The sequence below is a fragment of the Myodes glareolus genome, chromosome 25 (assembly GCF_982192425.1).
Source record: "Myodes glareolus chromosome 25, mMyoGla1.1, whole genome shotgun sequence".
Taxonomy (NCBI): Eukaryota; Metazoa; Chordata; class Mammalia; order Rodentia; family Cricetidae; genus Myodes; species Myodes glareolus.
In genome coordinates this window covers 39822308-39837280 of record NC_142050.1, presented here as the reverse complement: position 1 = coordinate 39837280, position 14973 = coordinate 39822308, and positions in this window count along the sequence as shown.

The following is a 14973-nucleotide window of genomic DNA, read 5'->3' as shown; positions in this document are numbered from 1 at the left end:
CCCTCTCGTCCCTCCCAGCCTGGCCCGCCCCTCTCCGGCCCCTTCGGCCGCCCTCTCTCTCTCCTCTTCCGGGAGCCGAGCCCGCCCTCTGGGCCTAGGACCCGAGTGCACGGTACCCTGTACCCGCACCCCTACGTGGCGAGCGGTGGAGACGCCAGGCGCGCCCTGGGCCCGCCCGTGTGCTGGGCAGGGTCGGCCTCCTCCTACAGGTCCTGGCCAGGGGAGGAGACGTGGGCCGGAGGATGGCACGCGTTAGGGTCCACGGGAGGAGGCAATCAGTGGGCGCTGCTGCGAGGCGTGTTTAAAACCCTGGTGCTCGCACTGGAGCATCGGCGGAGCAAAGCGCTACTGGCTGGCGGCTGATGGCTAGGGCCGGGCAGAAGCCCAAGCGCAGCGCCCCTGGCTCCTCCTCCCCTCCTCTTTAACTCTAGGAACTCAACCAGTGGGGCTCCTACTCAGGGGTGAACCGAGGTGGGCGTGAGCAGAGAAAAGCGAAAAAGGAGGAGGTAGACGAAGAAACGAATCTCGGGTCACGGGAGGGCAGGACAGCCAGAGAGAGTGCGGGCGTCTGAGGAGGAAATTGTCCCCGTGCTGGCTTCAAACTTGTATCTCTTTCTGTGCCTGCATCTGGGTCAGCGTTAGGGCCTCTGACTCCAACCTCCCTCCCTCGCTCCATCCTCCTCAAAGACAGGGGAGCCTGGGGCGGAGTCCGAGAAGTCTGATGTCTTTGCTTGGCTCAGATATGGCTTGGACAAGTCCCTGCACCTCTGGGTGCCACCTCCCTGGCGCGCGCTCCGCAGAGAATCTCCCCACAGCGATGAGAGGCGGTGGAAGGTGTACTCAGTCGGTGCCTGGAAGCAGGGGCAGAACAGAGCGGGCGCGCTTCTAGGGAGAAACGTTTCTGCCCACCCCTAACCAATTCTAAACTGGAGGACTGGATTGGGGGGTCTATTGTTTAGGTCCCGCCGAACTGGGCTGCAGCCTTCGCACGAAGTGTTGCTACCACCTGCTGGTTCTTTTAGGGAGCACAGGCACCTGGTAAATTCCTCGGGCCCATTTTCTTCTCCCCCTCATCACCCTGTCCCATCTTCTCCCCGCCCCCCTTCATTTATTCAAAAGCATGCTTATGAAAGCAGTAGCTGCATATGGGCTGATCGCAACTGGTACTTAAAGAGCATTTAGAAACTAATGAAAATTGTGAAATAGACTATGAGCCAACATGCACAAGAAACCAAACAATGGAACTCGTTGAGGCACTGAGAGAGAAACAGGCTTTAATGAATTGGCTGAATGAGTGATAGAAAGATAAAGATAAATAACGAGTCCCCACTTGGACAGGCGGTTGTTCGCTCATAATATCGAAGGTCAATTAATAAGCCTGATTAAATTTAATGACCTGCGTTTGGACCTCATTAAAACTCCAATTACACTGGTGTGTCTATAATGCTTGATTCTTCCATTTGTTTTGAAGCTCTCTGATAAAGGGCTGTGGTCAGCTCTTCCCAAAGCTTTCAACGACTGAAAAAAAAAACCCTAAATCCTTATTATATGCATTAAGAGATAATTCTATCATGTATCTATCATCATATCATCCAGACATCTATGTATTTTCTTTTATCCATCTAGCATGCTGCTTATGTTCCCACTAAACATATACCCTATACCTCAAGTCCCCCATAGATGTACTAACAATATGCCTGGAAAATTGAAAGAGTAATAAAGTGCATAATTAAAGTATGTTTAAATATAGTCACAAATCTAAAATGTAGCTAATTCTTTATGAAGCCTAGCAATTCCAGTATAAATTTGCATCACACCACACATTGCTATTAAAATAAAATAATAAAATATTTGTTCTCTTTTTATTTATAACATATTACAAATGCCATTTTCTTTTATTCAGACTTATGCAATTAGTTACTTTTTCTTCTTAAGAAAATCTGAGGGAATCTAGTTTTCAAAGAAAACACCAGCAGGATGCATAGAAGATTAAATTTATTATCACAACTGGTCTTATCTCCCAATCTACATATTTTCAAACCAGGCTTTTCTACATTTTATTGTGTAAGAGTGTTTTGCCTCCGTGTATGTATGCTTGGTCCCAGAAGCCAGAAGAGGGCATCAGATTGTCTGGAACTGGAGTTACAGAAGATTGTGAGCCATCATGCGGATGCCAGGAATCAAACCTGGGTCCTCGGTAGGAGCGGCCAGTGCTTTTAACCCCTGAGCCATCTCTCCAGTCCCCAACCAGGTGTCAGTAGTGGGTAGAAAGCACAGGCTGCATCTGCTAAATGATGCTGTAGTCTGCAGCCGCAGAAAAGCAGAGCAATGGGTTCCATTTAAAGTTATTATAAATCTTTGCTGTAATTTGCTCAATACCTGGCACAAATTAGGTGTTTAGAGGTGTTTTAAAAAAGAAGAGCAATACTTAAACTTTTTAAGCTGAAAGGCAGAACTTAATAAAGCATATGCCTCATAGAATTCATTATCTCTGGCACACACAAGCTCTAATGGAAATGTGGAGCCTAAAAGGTCTCCTGAGTAGAAAACTCCAAGCAAGATGGCATGACTTCTTGGCTGGCTCCGCCACTTTTGTGCTGATGTTTTTCTTCCTTCTTATACTTTTCTTTCTTCAATATCTATCACTCCCCAAAGATGTGCAATTTTCCACTTCCTTATTTCCCCTTAGAAAAGCTGATGCAAGTTGATGTTATTATAAACAAACAGCTTTACGAGTAATTTCAGTGATAAGAAATCTAGCAAAAAGCAATAAAAGAACTTTGTAAGCTTCCAGATCTTTTATTTGAAGACAGAAGTTATAGCTCCCAATGCTTGGCTCTTCAAGGGATCATCTTGAGAGCCCATGGCCCCAAGCTACACTCTTGCTTCTCCAGAGCTGAAGTTTGTTCCTTCTAAACATTTTGCTAATAAACCTGCCAAATGCCCATTTATACAAAGAAAAACTGCTGAGTTTCACAGCATTCTACCAAGGTACTGATTTGTTTAAAAGACAAACTTACATGACAACTGATTCGTAAATTAAAGCTGATTGACTGACTTCTTGATTGTTGATCTCCAATGTTTACCCACCACAGTCTTACACTTTGATATTGCTTTTCACTAAACAATAGTAACAAGGCTGATGTGTTTGTGCAAAGACAAGGAGAATGGTTCTTCTTTAATAACTGGACACTATCTCAGAGGTTGACGTTAGCTACACAAATCAACAGTGTAATCAAGTTAGATAGGAATGTCAGGAAGTTCTCAGCTCAGTAGAACTCCTTTAGGGTACAAGCTTGCTTTTAAGGCCTCATGATATTAGCCAGAGCTCTGTTCCCAATGCCCATTAATTCTGAGCCAGAAAAAAAGTTAACAGAATTACAAAGATACACACAGTTGTGTCATCACTGTTCCAGCTTTCCAGGGCTCCGCTCACTAACTGCTTACACACCGCTGTCTTGGATTGTATTCCCTGGCTATTCCTTCTTGTAAGAAGCAGAAAAATTCATGGTGCACCGAGTAAAACTAAAGGTCTGATAGGGAGAGAGGAAGAGATAAAGAATATTTGTCAAGTAACCAACAACTCTCTCACAAAGAAACACATGTTCACAATAATAGATGTGTTTCCCCACAATTGGCAAGCGTAGGGGCTTTCACGGGGCATCCTTACTCACAATTTCCCCTCAAATTAATAACAGTGCATTATATATCAATATATCATCCAGAGTGGTCCCCTGAAAGTTAGTAAATAGAGTGAATGGAAGTACTGGGAGCTCCCTCTCACTAAAATCAGTATATAAGACACCATGTTAGAAGAGAAACAGAAAATCCTTGGCAATTCCTCATGCACACAATTAGAGTTGAAAGCACCATAGCAGTTAGCAATATTATGGGCGTGCTCCAAGTGCAGATCAGGACTGATGAAGGCTTCACATCAGGTCCACTCAGGAGGTAGGATACTAGCTCCCGTGGAACAGGTGGTCGAAAGTTCTGCTCCTCCAGGCAGATGCAGCCTCTTCCTGCAGCTTTGGTAAGTGCCCTCTGAGCATGTCCACAATGCATAGCAAGAAGGCGGGCCTGCATTACCGTGGGATCTACATTCAGGATCTAGATATGGTGGAAATTCTTCTTCAGCCTTCTGAGTTCCTCTTCATCCCGAATGGTAAAATATCTCTCGGCATTCACATAGGGTACCAGAATCCACTGTATCACTACTTTAAGCACCAAGAGCTAAGTGGAGTTATTCACTACCAGGAATGAGTAAACAACAGAACTGCCCATCATTAAAGAATCTGGAAGATAAAGTGAACAATGAGCAGAGATAAAAAAGTTAAAAGAAAAGGTCATCCATGAATCGCCCTGGAAAGGGGAAATAGATGAGATCTCCTGGGTAAACGGGGAGGGGGGTGTAGAGGGGATGGGATGAGAACACGAGGAAACTGGATTTTCAAGTTGGGGGAGGGACAGAGGGCAGAATGGGAAAGCAACGAAAGAGATAGCTTGATAGAGGAAGCCATTATGGGATTAGGGAGAAACCTGAATCTAGGGACATTTCCAGGAATCCACAAGGACAACCCCTAAGTCTCCTAGCAATAGTGGAAAGGGTCCCTGAACTAACATTCTCCTGTAATCAGACTGGTGACTACTTCTATTGACATCATAGAGCCTTCATCCAGTGCCTGATGGAAACAGATGCAGAGATCCACAGTCAAGCACCAAGCAGAGCTTCAGTAGTCCTGTCTCAGAGAAGGAGGAGGGATTATATGACCTGGTGTGGGGGGGGGAAATCAAGATCATGACTGAGAACCCACAGAGACAGCTGACCTAAGGTCTTGGGAGCTCAAGGACTCTAGATTGACAGCTGGGGAGCATGTATGGAACCGAACTAGGCCTTCTGAATGTGAGTGACAATTGTGTGATTTGGTGTGTTTGTGAGACTCTGTCCTGACAGTGGAACTGGATCTGTCCCTGGTGCATGAGCTGGCTTTTTGGAACCTATTCCCTATGGTGGGATGCCTTGCTTGGTCTTGATACAGGGGGGAGGGGATTGGTCCTGCCTCAACTTAATATGCCAGCCTTTGTTGACTCCCTATGGGAGACCTTATCCTTTATGAGGAGGAGACAAAGGTGGAGGGGTGGGTGTGGGGGAGATGAGGGAGAGCTGGAGGAGGGGGCGGGAGAGGGAATTGTAGCTGGTATGTATAATGAATTTAAAAATAATAGAAAAAGAATGAAAAGGTCTTTATTCATTTTTTAATGAGTTACGGGCAGATGCAGAAGCTGTTTTCAAAGATGCGAACATGAAGAAGACATGAAAGAAAAAAGGAAACAGATTAATGAAAATAAACTCTGCCATGCAGGGGGAAAAGGAATTCAAAATTCTAGGAAAAGCAAGCCACTGAAATATACAATGAATCTGGAAGACGTTCAGTGTGTGAGATATTAAAGCAAGGCATGGTGATACATATCTGCAATCCTAGCATGAGGCAGGCAGATCTCAAATCCAAGACTAAAGTTGAGACCACTATAGTGAGACCCCACTCAAAAGGATGTGAAACATGTTCTTTATTAAATAATAGATACAATAAATGTCTAACATTGTCTAACATTAAGAAGGGAAGGAAGGATTTTAGGAGCCAGAGAGGCCAAGGACACCGAAAGAACAGAGTCCATAGGATCAAATGAGCAGGACTCATAGTGGCTCTCAGAGACTGAAGAGGCAATAAAACCTGTACGGGTCTGAGCTAGAACCTCTGACTATATGCTATGGTTGTGTAGCTTGGTGTTCTTGTGGGACTCCTAACTGTGGGAGTGGGGGTGTCTCTAATTCTTTTGCCTGCTCTTGTGACTCTTTTTCTCCTACTGGATTGCCTTGCCCAGCCTCGATATCATGGTTTGTGCCTAGTCTTATTGTAACTTGTTATGCTGTGCTTGTAATCCTGGGAGGTCTACTCTTCTTTTGAAGAAAGATGGAGGAGGAGTGGCTCTGAGGGAAATGGGAGTTCGAGACGAGGTCCTGGGAGGAGAAAGAAGGGGAAAACTGTGATGGGGATGTAATTTATAAGAGATAATAATTTCTATTATAATATGAGAGATAATAATTTAAGCATGAGAAAAAAGGTCAAATACACAAGGGAAGAGAAAAGGAAAACGTAAGAAAATCACTAGTATAATTGAAGTGTATTATTAAATTCTTAACACATATTTAATAAATAGTTGAACTAACTGAAAAGAGACATGAGATTGTGCCCATCATCTAAAATAAAATGGATAAGTAGATATCTAAGATACATTCCAGAGAATACTTTCTTATCTCTACCTGGTAACATTGCACACACACAGATTTCATTTAGCTGTGACATATTCCTTTTGGGGGACACTGAAGAACGAGAAACGAAGGGGTTTTGCCTGCAGAGTCCTCATCAGAAAAGAGCAATTGGCACAATCAAGGAGCTGACAAGCCATTTCCAACTCTCTGGTGGGCAATCCTAATGCTGAAGCTGAAAAGCTAAATAATCGTCCTCTCTAGTTCTCCCTTGATTAAGAGTAGTTATAAGGCCTGATTGTGGTCTACGAGAAGAAAACAGAATCCTGCCAGGGGCATTTCTGAGAAAGGATTTAATCTCTGGCAGAAGGCCTCACTGACTGGGCAGATTCTTTCTGTTTTTTAGGTAATTACTTGGACATCATATTGGTTCCTGTCAATGTCACAATGAACTTAGCAGCTGAAAACGGCACAAATCTGTTATCCCATGCTTCAGAAGGTCAGAAGTCTGGAGCCTTTCTCTTGGCACTGACAGTAAGGTGTGGGCAGGACCTGTGGTCTATAGTTTATGAGGAAAGCCTGTTTCCTTGCCCTTCCCAGTGTGGCTTCTAGAAGGGACATTGCCTTATGGGCTTGTCCTGTATCTTCAAAGCCAGGGATGTGATGTTCCTGAGTATGAACCTTTATATCCTGCTGTCTCTCTGACTCTTACCCTTTTCTGTTTTTAAGGACCCTTGTGAGTATAATGAACCTACCAGAATAATCCAGGAAAACCTCCCTTCCTCTGGTTTGCTAATTAGCAAGTTTCAATTCTCTTTCATGAAAAATGGTTTAGCAAGTGCTTGAGAATATATGGTCTGAACATCCTTGGGGACTATTATTCTGCCTGTCAGAGACCTGGAGGCAGATGCTGAAGCACAATTTTGGTATCTCAGTCAAAACTAGCAACTGCATGCCTGCAGACTTATTCTGTTAAGAGAAAAAGCCAACAACAACAACACACACACACAATGTGAGGAATGACCTGCCTGTAATTTGTAACATGACGGCCGGCTTGTTGAGGTATCTGTTTCCGCCCGGTACCCCACAGCCAGCAAGTCCCAGAGAGAATCAACCACACAGAGATCTCTATAAGTTATAAAGCTGATTGGCCCATTTGGTCAGGATACTTATTAGCTCTTATAACTTATGTTACCCCATTATCCTTATCTACATTAGCCACACGACTCAGTACCTTTCTCAGCTGGGCAGGTTACATGCTGCCTCTTCAGTGGTGTGCGCAGGAATGGCGAAGGGAACTTCCTCCTCCCTAGCCTTCTGCTATTCTCATTGCCCTGCCTCTACTTCCTGTCTGGTTGACCCGCCTATACTTCCTGCCTGGCCAATCAGCATTTTATTAAAATACATGATTGACAGAATACAGACAATTCTCCCACAGTAATTAAAATTTTTGTTGAACAAAACATAGAAGATTACTAATGTATGCAGACTCAAATAGTTTGTCTCCAGATACAGGATTATTATTTTTAAAAGGCAATAAGGTTATTTTTCAAACTTCAGTATTTAAAAAACTTGCTACTTAAGACCATTTTCTAACAATGTGGACTATAGGTACACTATGAAAAACTAGGAGACGAATGGCCATAATATTCGTTAGGGAAGTAGTGATTAAGAAGAGGTGCTTATGAAGAAGTGCTTCAAATCATCTAAACTCACAGGATAAATAAACACAAACAAAATATAGGTCAGAAAATCACTGTCCCATACTTGGAAGAAAAATACTTTAACGATGGTAATTGCAACAACCCAAATGTCAATATAAAAATGAAATTGTGTGTGTGTGTGTGTGTGTGTACACATGTGCACGCATGTGCATGCACAATGGCATGCACTAATGTGTCACGTGTGATGTCTGGTGTATGTACATACATGGAGGCCAGAGGAGGATGTGAAATATCTTGTTCTATTAAGCTTTACCTTGTGCCTTGAGGCAGTGTCTCTAACTGAACTCTGAGCATGCTCCTTTTGACTAAGCTGGCTGGCCAGCAAGTCCCATGTATTTTCCCATCTCCTCCCTCCACAGCACTAGGGTTAGAGGCACACAGGGTCACACACAGTTTTTTAAGTGGGTGCTGGAGACCTGAATTCAAGTCCTCACAGTTGTTCAAGAAATCCTTGTTCCCACCTAGTTACAATCTCTATAGCCTTAGAAATTTTTGTTTTTTAAGAAAGATCTTAGACTCCAGGTTAATATAATGTAAAACATGAAAGCGAAATAGCAGAGACGGGATGTCATAAGTGCTGACTTCCTTGACATCCATCAGAGGAAGCTAGGAGTTACTGTTGGCATAATTAGGGTAAAAGAATTTTAATGCCTTAAGATAATCATGTAAGATTGTCTCTAAAATAGGGTGTTAACCTTTCAAGTCATAGATAAAAGATAAAGACAAGTGGACACAATTCATTCATCTAAAGGCAAAATAGATAAGAGGTAACAAAGAAGCCCCAAAATACAAAGAGCATAATTGTGACAGCTGCCAAGCACAGTGCAATGTCTAAGGAGCATAATATTCTAGAATAATTTCTATGGGAAGTTGGTGAAATCAGTGCATTGTCAAATTTCATGTAGTGAGTAAGAAAAGCTATTTCTTATTTTATTATCTATACCAATGAATTGCTGTTGTCTTACATTTTTGGAAATATGTAAAAAAACAAGACAATATTTTTTAGGTACATGTCCCTTTAATTTCTCAAATAACAATGGAAACTTCAGTAACAGGATAAATGAATTCTTGTTGAAATTAAGTGTATAAGTTGAACCAGTTGAGCCTAAGATTTGGAGACATACATGTGCATGTAACAGGTACACATTTGGTAAAACAGCAGCTTCATCTTTTGTATTTTTCCACCACCTCCTCTCTTCCTCTGCCACCTCATTTCCTCTCCTCCTTTCCTTCTTTTCTCCATCTCTTTCCGTGCATCCACATCTCCAGGAGCTACAGGAGGATGATAGTGAATTGTCTACAGAACTGAGGAGATGCCTATAAGTAATATACTCAAAGCTTCATCTGAGCCTTTGAGTAGCTATGTTAGCAATAATGAAAAGGCCCCTTCTCTTAGATATTAACTGTTGTTTTCTTTATTATAAAGCTAAGAGGAAGTAGGAGATAATTTTTTAAATCGTGGCTAAACACATTCAAATAAAAACACTATATACTTAGATACTCAAAATATTTTAACTAAATGAGGTGAAATTGTTTATTTCTATATCAGAAAACAGCGCATTTCTTAACTAGGTCTATTATTCATTAATTCTGTTCAAAACAAATTAATGGGCAAGAGATACTTGACAAAAATATAGAATCATAAATATAATTGCTTTAAATTGTGGAAATTTCTGATATCAACAACTTGTTAAATTCCCACTCATGATATAACCCTCCCTTTATCACCTTAAACATGTAATTACCTGGAGGAAATTTTTCTAGCTGTACTTGTCACAGTAGCACAATACTTTTAATACTGGCAATGTGGCTATTCTAAGACACCTGAGCTCTTCCTCCTTGCAGTGTTGCTGGACACTATATATGAGAACCAACCAGTTTATGTGCTCTCCTGAATTCTGATACCTGCTGGCTCCTAGAAAGAAAAAAGAGGCATGCACGTGACACAGTGGTTGTGAGACAGAGAAGAATGGATTAAGTACCACCCTGCCCTGCCGGAGACACCAAAGCAAATCTCTCCCAGGGGACGTTCATGCCAGGATAATTTAGTTAATTACGTATGAGATGCACTGGGGAAGGAGACTCATCAGTGTGGCATTCCTCCACACCTAGAACTGGAAGTCAGGGCTTACTGTTGTGCAAATCAATCTCTCCTCCCTGACAGCTCTTTCTCTCTTTTGTCCATGACTTAATTCCTGTCCATCCTTAAAATATCAGCAGAGAGCCCAGAAATACCCCTCACATAAGTGGCCAATTGATTTTCAACAAGTGCCAAGTCGCTTTAATGGGGAAAAAAAAAGTCTTTTCAACAAATGGTCCTTGGATATTGATCTGTTAAAGACTGAAGTTGGGGCCTCACTGTACACTGAATACCAACGTGAGTTCAAAATGGATCAATGATCTAAACCTAAAGCTTAAACTACAAAAACTGTTAGAAGAAAGCATTTGAGAAAGCTTTCATGTATTGGATTAGGGAAAATGCAACAGATAAGACACACTGAAGAAAATAACTAATGCAGTTATGTTGGACTTCAAAGCTTAAGAACTTCTGTGCGTCACAGGAAGTTATCAAAGACACAAAATCACAATCTAGAGAATTAGAAGAATATTTGCAGATTATGTCCCTTCTAACCGACTGATGGTCAGAATGCATAAAGAACTCGAAAACCCAACCACGACAAGTGACGAATGACTCACTTCAAACATGGTCAGGACATTTGCATAGATAAATCTCCAAAGCTAATGCTAGGGTTTGTACATGCAGCATCTTTAAACAACTGGCCCCCAGCTTGTAGGCCTAATCACTGAGAAGCGACTGGATCATGAAGGATATGATCTAACCAGAGAATCAATGCATTGAAAAGTTTATAATTTGATGGGGTTAGAGGAAGTACAGGGATTAGAGAGACGGTTTGGCAGTCAAGAGCAGTGGCTGCTTTTCCAGGGGACTACGGTTTTGTAAAAGGAGCGGTGGGCCGCTTCCCGCTGCCCGCCTCCCAGCTAGCTTTACCCCTGAAATAATTATATGGAAACTATATTCTTTTAAACGCTGCTTGGCCCATTATCTGTAGCCTCTTATTAGCTAACTCTTACATATTGATCTAACCCATTTCTAATAATCTGTGTAGCACCACGAGGTGGTGGCTTACCAGGAGGATTCTAACCTGCAGCTGTCTCGGAGAGGAGAATCATGGTGGCTGCCTGCCTCTGCTTTCTTTCTCCCATAATTCTGTTCTGTCTACTCCACCCACCTAAGGGCTGGTCTATCAAAAAGGCCAAGGCAGTCTCTTTATTAACCAATGAAAGTAACATGACCCTTCTCCATCATGGTTTGATCCCCGGCACCAGAATGGTGGTTCACAACTATCCACAACTCCAGTCTCAGAGTACGAGACACCCTTTTCTGGCCCCTGTGAATACTCAGCACTCATGTAGTACACAGATAAACATGCAGGCAAAACATCTATACACATAAAATAATGAGAATAACAATAAATGATATTTTTTAAAAAGAGAAAATGGTCACTAGGGACATGCCTTTGAAGAGTGTCTCGTCATTGCCCCTCCTTTCTCCTAGCCACTCTGAGGTCCCTCAAATCTTCTTCACCGCCATGTTCTGCCAACTCAACCAAAAGCAACAGTGAGAGTTGGCCGTGGTCTGAATGCATGAACCAAAAGGAATATTCCCTGCCTTAAATGATTTCTCTCCCCTATGTTTTCCACAGCTAAACATACCAATATACAGACATATGAATATCCAATAAATGAATTCAAAGATGTTGTTAGGAAAATGCACATTTAACGCTACAGCGAGAGCCTTTTCCTCTCCCAGGACACTGAAAAGCACTAGAGATGATGGTGCTAAGACATTGGTGGGGAGAATCTAAAATGATGCTCACTCTGAAGAACAGGATGGCTTCTCATAAAAAGCAAACAAACAAAAAAACCAAACAACCGAACAAACACTAACTATGGACTTGCCACACAATTTGGTGATTCTGTTTATATCTATCCTTACCCAAAATGAAAACAAGGTCTAGTACAGACAGTTGCATGTTAGCAGTTATATTAATCATAAAAATTGCCATTCAGAACCAATCCATCAAATTAAATGATTAATAAAATCTGGTACATAAAACAATATACTCTTAGCTAACAATAAAGAGGCATGAACCATGGAGACAAGGCTTTCACTATGTAACTGTAGCTGACCTGGAACTCTATATGTACAATAGGCTGGCCTTGAACTCACACAGATCCTCCTATCTCTGCTTCCTGTGTACTGGAAGGAAATAAACGTATGTGCTATTAGAGTCTTCCACAAGCAACTTCAGTGTATGCTACAACTTGAATGTACTATGAAATTCTTATATTAATGGCACAATCCAGGGAAAGAGGAGCAAACATGATACATTTCCATGCATACAAACATTATGGTTTTATGGAGTGCGTCAGAGGAAAATGCCATATACTAAAAGCAACAGAAATAAAATTCTTACAATTCTGGAGTCAGGGAATTCACTAGCAGATTCCGGGTCTGGCCAGAGCTGGCTTCCTGATTCATGTGTTCGTTGTACGCCCACACTGTAGGGAGTGGAGGAGGCTTCTCTTGGGATTCTTTCACAGGGGGAATGATTTCATTTATGATGGTTCTATATTCCAAAGGAGTCAGCTCCTGATACCAATATTCTATGTTACAATTGAGAAGTGTGAATATTTGGGGGAATCCAAATATTTGGATCACAGCCATAAGGTATCATGAATAAGCAAATTAACATAGACAGAAGATCTAATTATGGCTACCAGGGATGCAGGGAGGGAGGCGAGATGTGCGGGTTAGTTTTTCTCAACCTGTCACAAACCAAGATATATATGGAAAGAGGGAATCTCAACTGAGGAATTGCTTCTATCAGACTGACCTGTAGGGGCATTTTCTTGACTAATGGTTGATATGAGAGAACACTGCCCACCATGGGTGTCTCCATCCCTGGAGACGTGGTCCTGAGTTGTATGTAAAAGCAGGCTGAGCAAGCCACAGGGAACAAATCGGTAAGCAGCACTCCTCCATGACCTCTAGTCCAGATCTCACCTCCAGGTTTCTGCCTTATGCTTCTACTCTGATTGCTCTTTATGACAGACCATAACCTGTAAACTGAGACAAACCCTTTTTTTTCCCTCCAAGTTGCTTTTGGTTATAATATTTATCACAGCAATATAAAGTCAATTAAGATAAGGAGTTTTTACTTAATAATACATTTTTAAATTAAAGTCATTATGGAAGTTTTGGGTACAGAGAGTGGTAACGACCATACAATTTGTGGATATATTGAATGCACTGAACTGTAGTTAAAAATGAAAAATACTGGTCTCATAGTTTTCTTCCTCATATGGCCTCATGTGGTGGTTCATGCCTATAACTCCAGCACTCCCAAGACTGAGGAAGGAAAATCTTGAATTTGGGGCTAATTAAGCTAAGTAAGCCAAACCTTGTCTCAACTGGGAAAAACAAGGTAAGTATTATTATGTCTGTTTTTTTCTGGAATGAAAAAAAAAATAGGTCATCCCTTAAGTTGTTATGACAGGGAGCCTGAGGTCATCTGCTTAGCAGTGCCTCTGCTCTTGTGATGCTTTTCCCCTGATTGTCATCATGTCTTTTCTTGGTTACCTTCTTTTTCTTTTCCAACATAATATGTTTTATTAAATCATTTATGTTTTCCAGCCAGATCACAGTTTCCTCTTCCTCCCTCCCCTCCTACCAACCCCACCCCCAACCTCCTCTATCTCTGCCCCCCATCCACATTTTTTTTTCCTCTTCAGAAAAGAGCAGGCCTCCATTGTATATCAGCCAGCCCTGGCATATCAAGTTGCAATAAGACTGGACCCTCTACTTTCAAGTAAAGTCTTCCTCTTCCCCAGGACTGACCAATATTCTCAATCCATTTCTGTGTCGTTTGCTTATTTTTCTCCCAACAGCATCTACATATTGGAATAATCTAGTATATAATTTTCAACTGAATTTATTTTCCAGTTTTAAGAAGGAAAATAAAATATTTTGAGTATGATGTATTTTGTAACCATCTAAAGCCTATGTATCTGTGACATTTATTGAGTTGACCAGGTATCATGGGGCATTGCTAAAATAGTCAGTCCTGAAAATGTGTACATACAAACAGCAATATAAAGGCTGAACAGGATGTATTTATGTGTTTGGGAGCACACACACTCACACAGACACACACATACATGTAACAACAAATGTAACGATTAAAGAAAAAGAGGACATGAATTGGAAAGAGAGCAATGCTAGGGGTATGTGGTATATGGGAGGCTTTGGAGGGAAAAAGGGAAAGGAGAACTGATGTAATTATACTATAATCTCAAAAAATTAAAAAATGTAATCTAGTAATTGTGGCATGACTAGGCCACACACAACCACAGTTAGAAAAACAAGTCTAATTATTCTATTGTTATATCACATAATTATCTATGATCAAATTATAGATTGTAAAAGGGATAATTATTCCTAATGGTCTCCAAGAACTATCATTTTCTTTAATTTGAATGTGGTAGGAACTGAGTGAGGTGGTTGATTAAGAAGGGGCTTAGCAATGCATTCCAAATTTGAGTAATTCATTCTGAAGACTAATAATGCTGGTATGTTAAATAACTCTCCTGTGAGAGCCTGCAAACCCTCAAATAAACTAACAGAATATTATGCACTTCTCTGTCTTATAATTTGGAATAATTTTTTAGATAAATGCTCATAGCTTAAGGCATAAACACCATCAAAAAATAGAGGTGGGATTTGCAAGTTTTTATCTCTTCTTGGTTCAGACTAGAAATGATGAGTCTAGAATGGCTTCTCTGATGAATGCTTTAATTCTGGACAATCAGATGAATATTGACAAATTTGTATTCTGTAAACATTTTTATGAAATAATTCTCCTTCAATTAAATTCCTTTAATAGTGATGGTGACAGATAT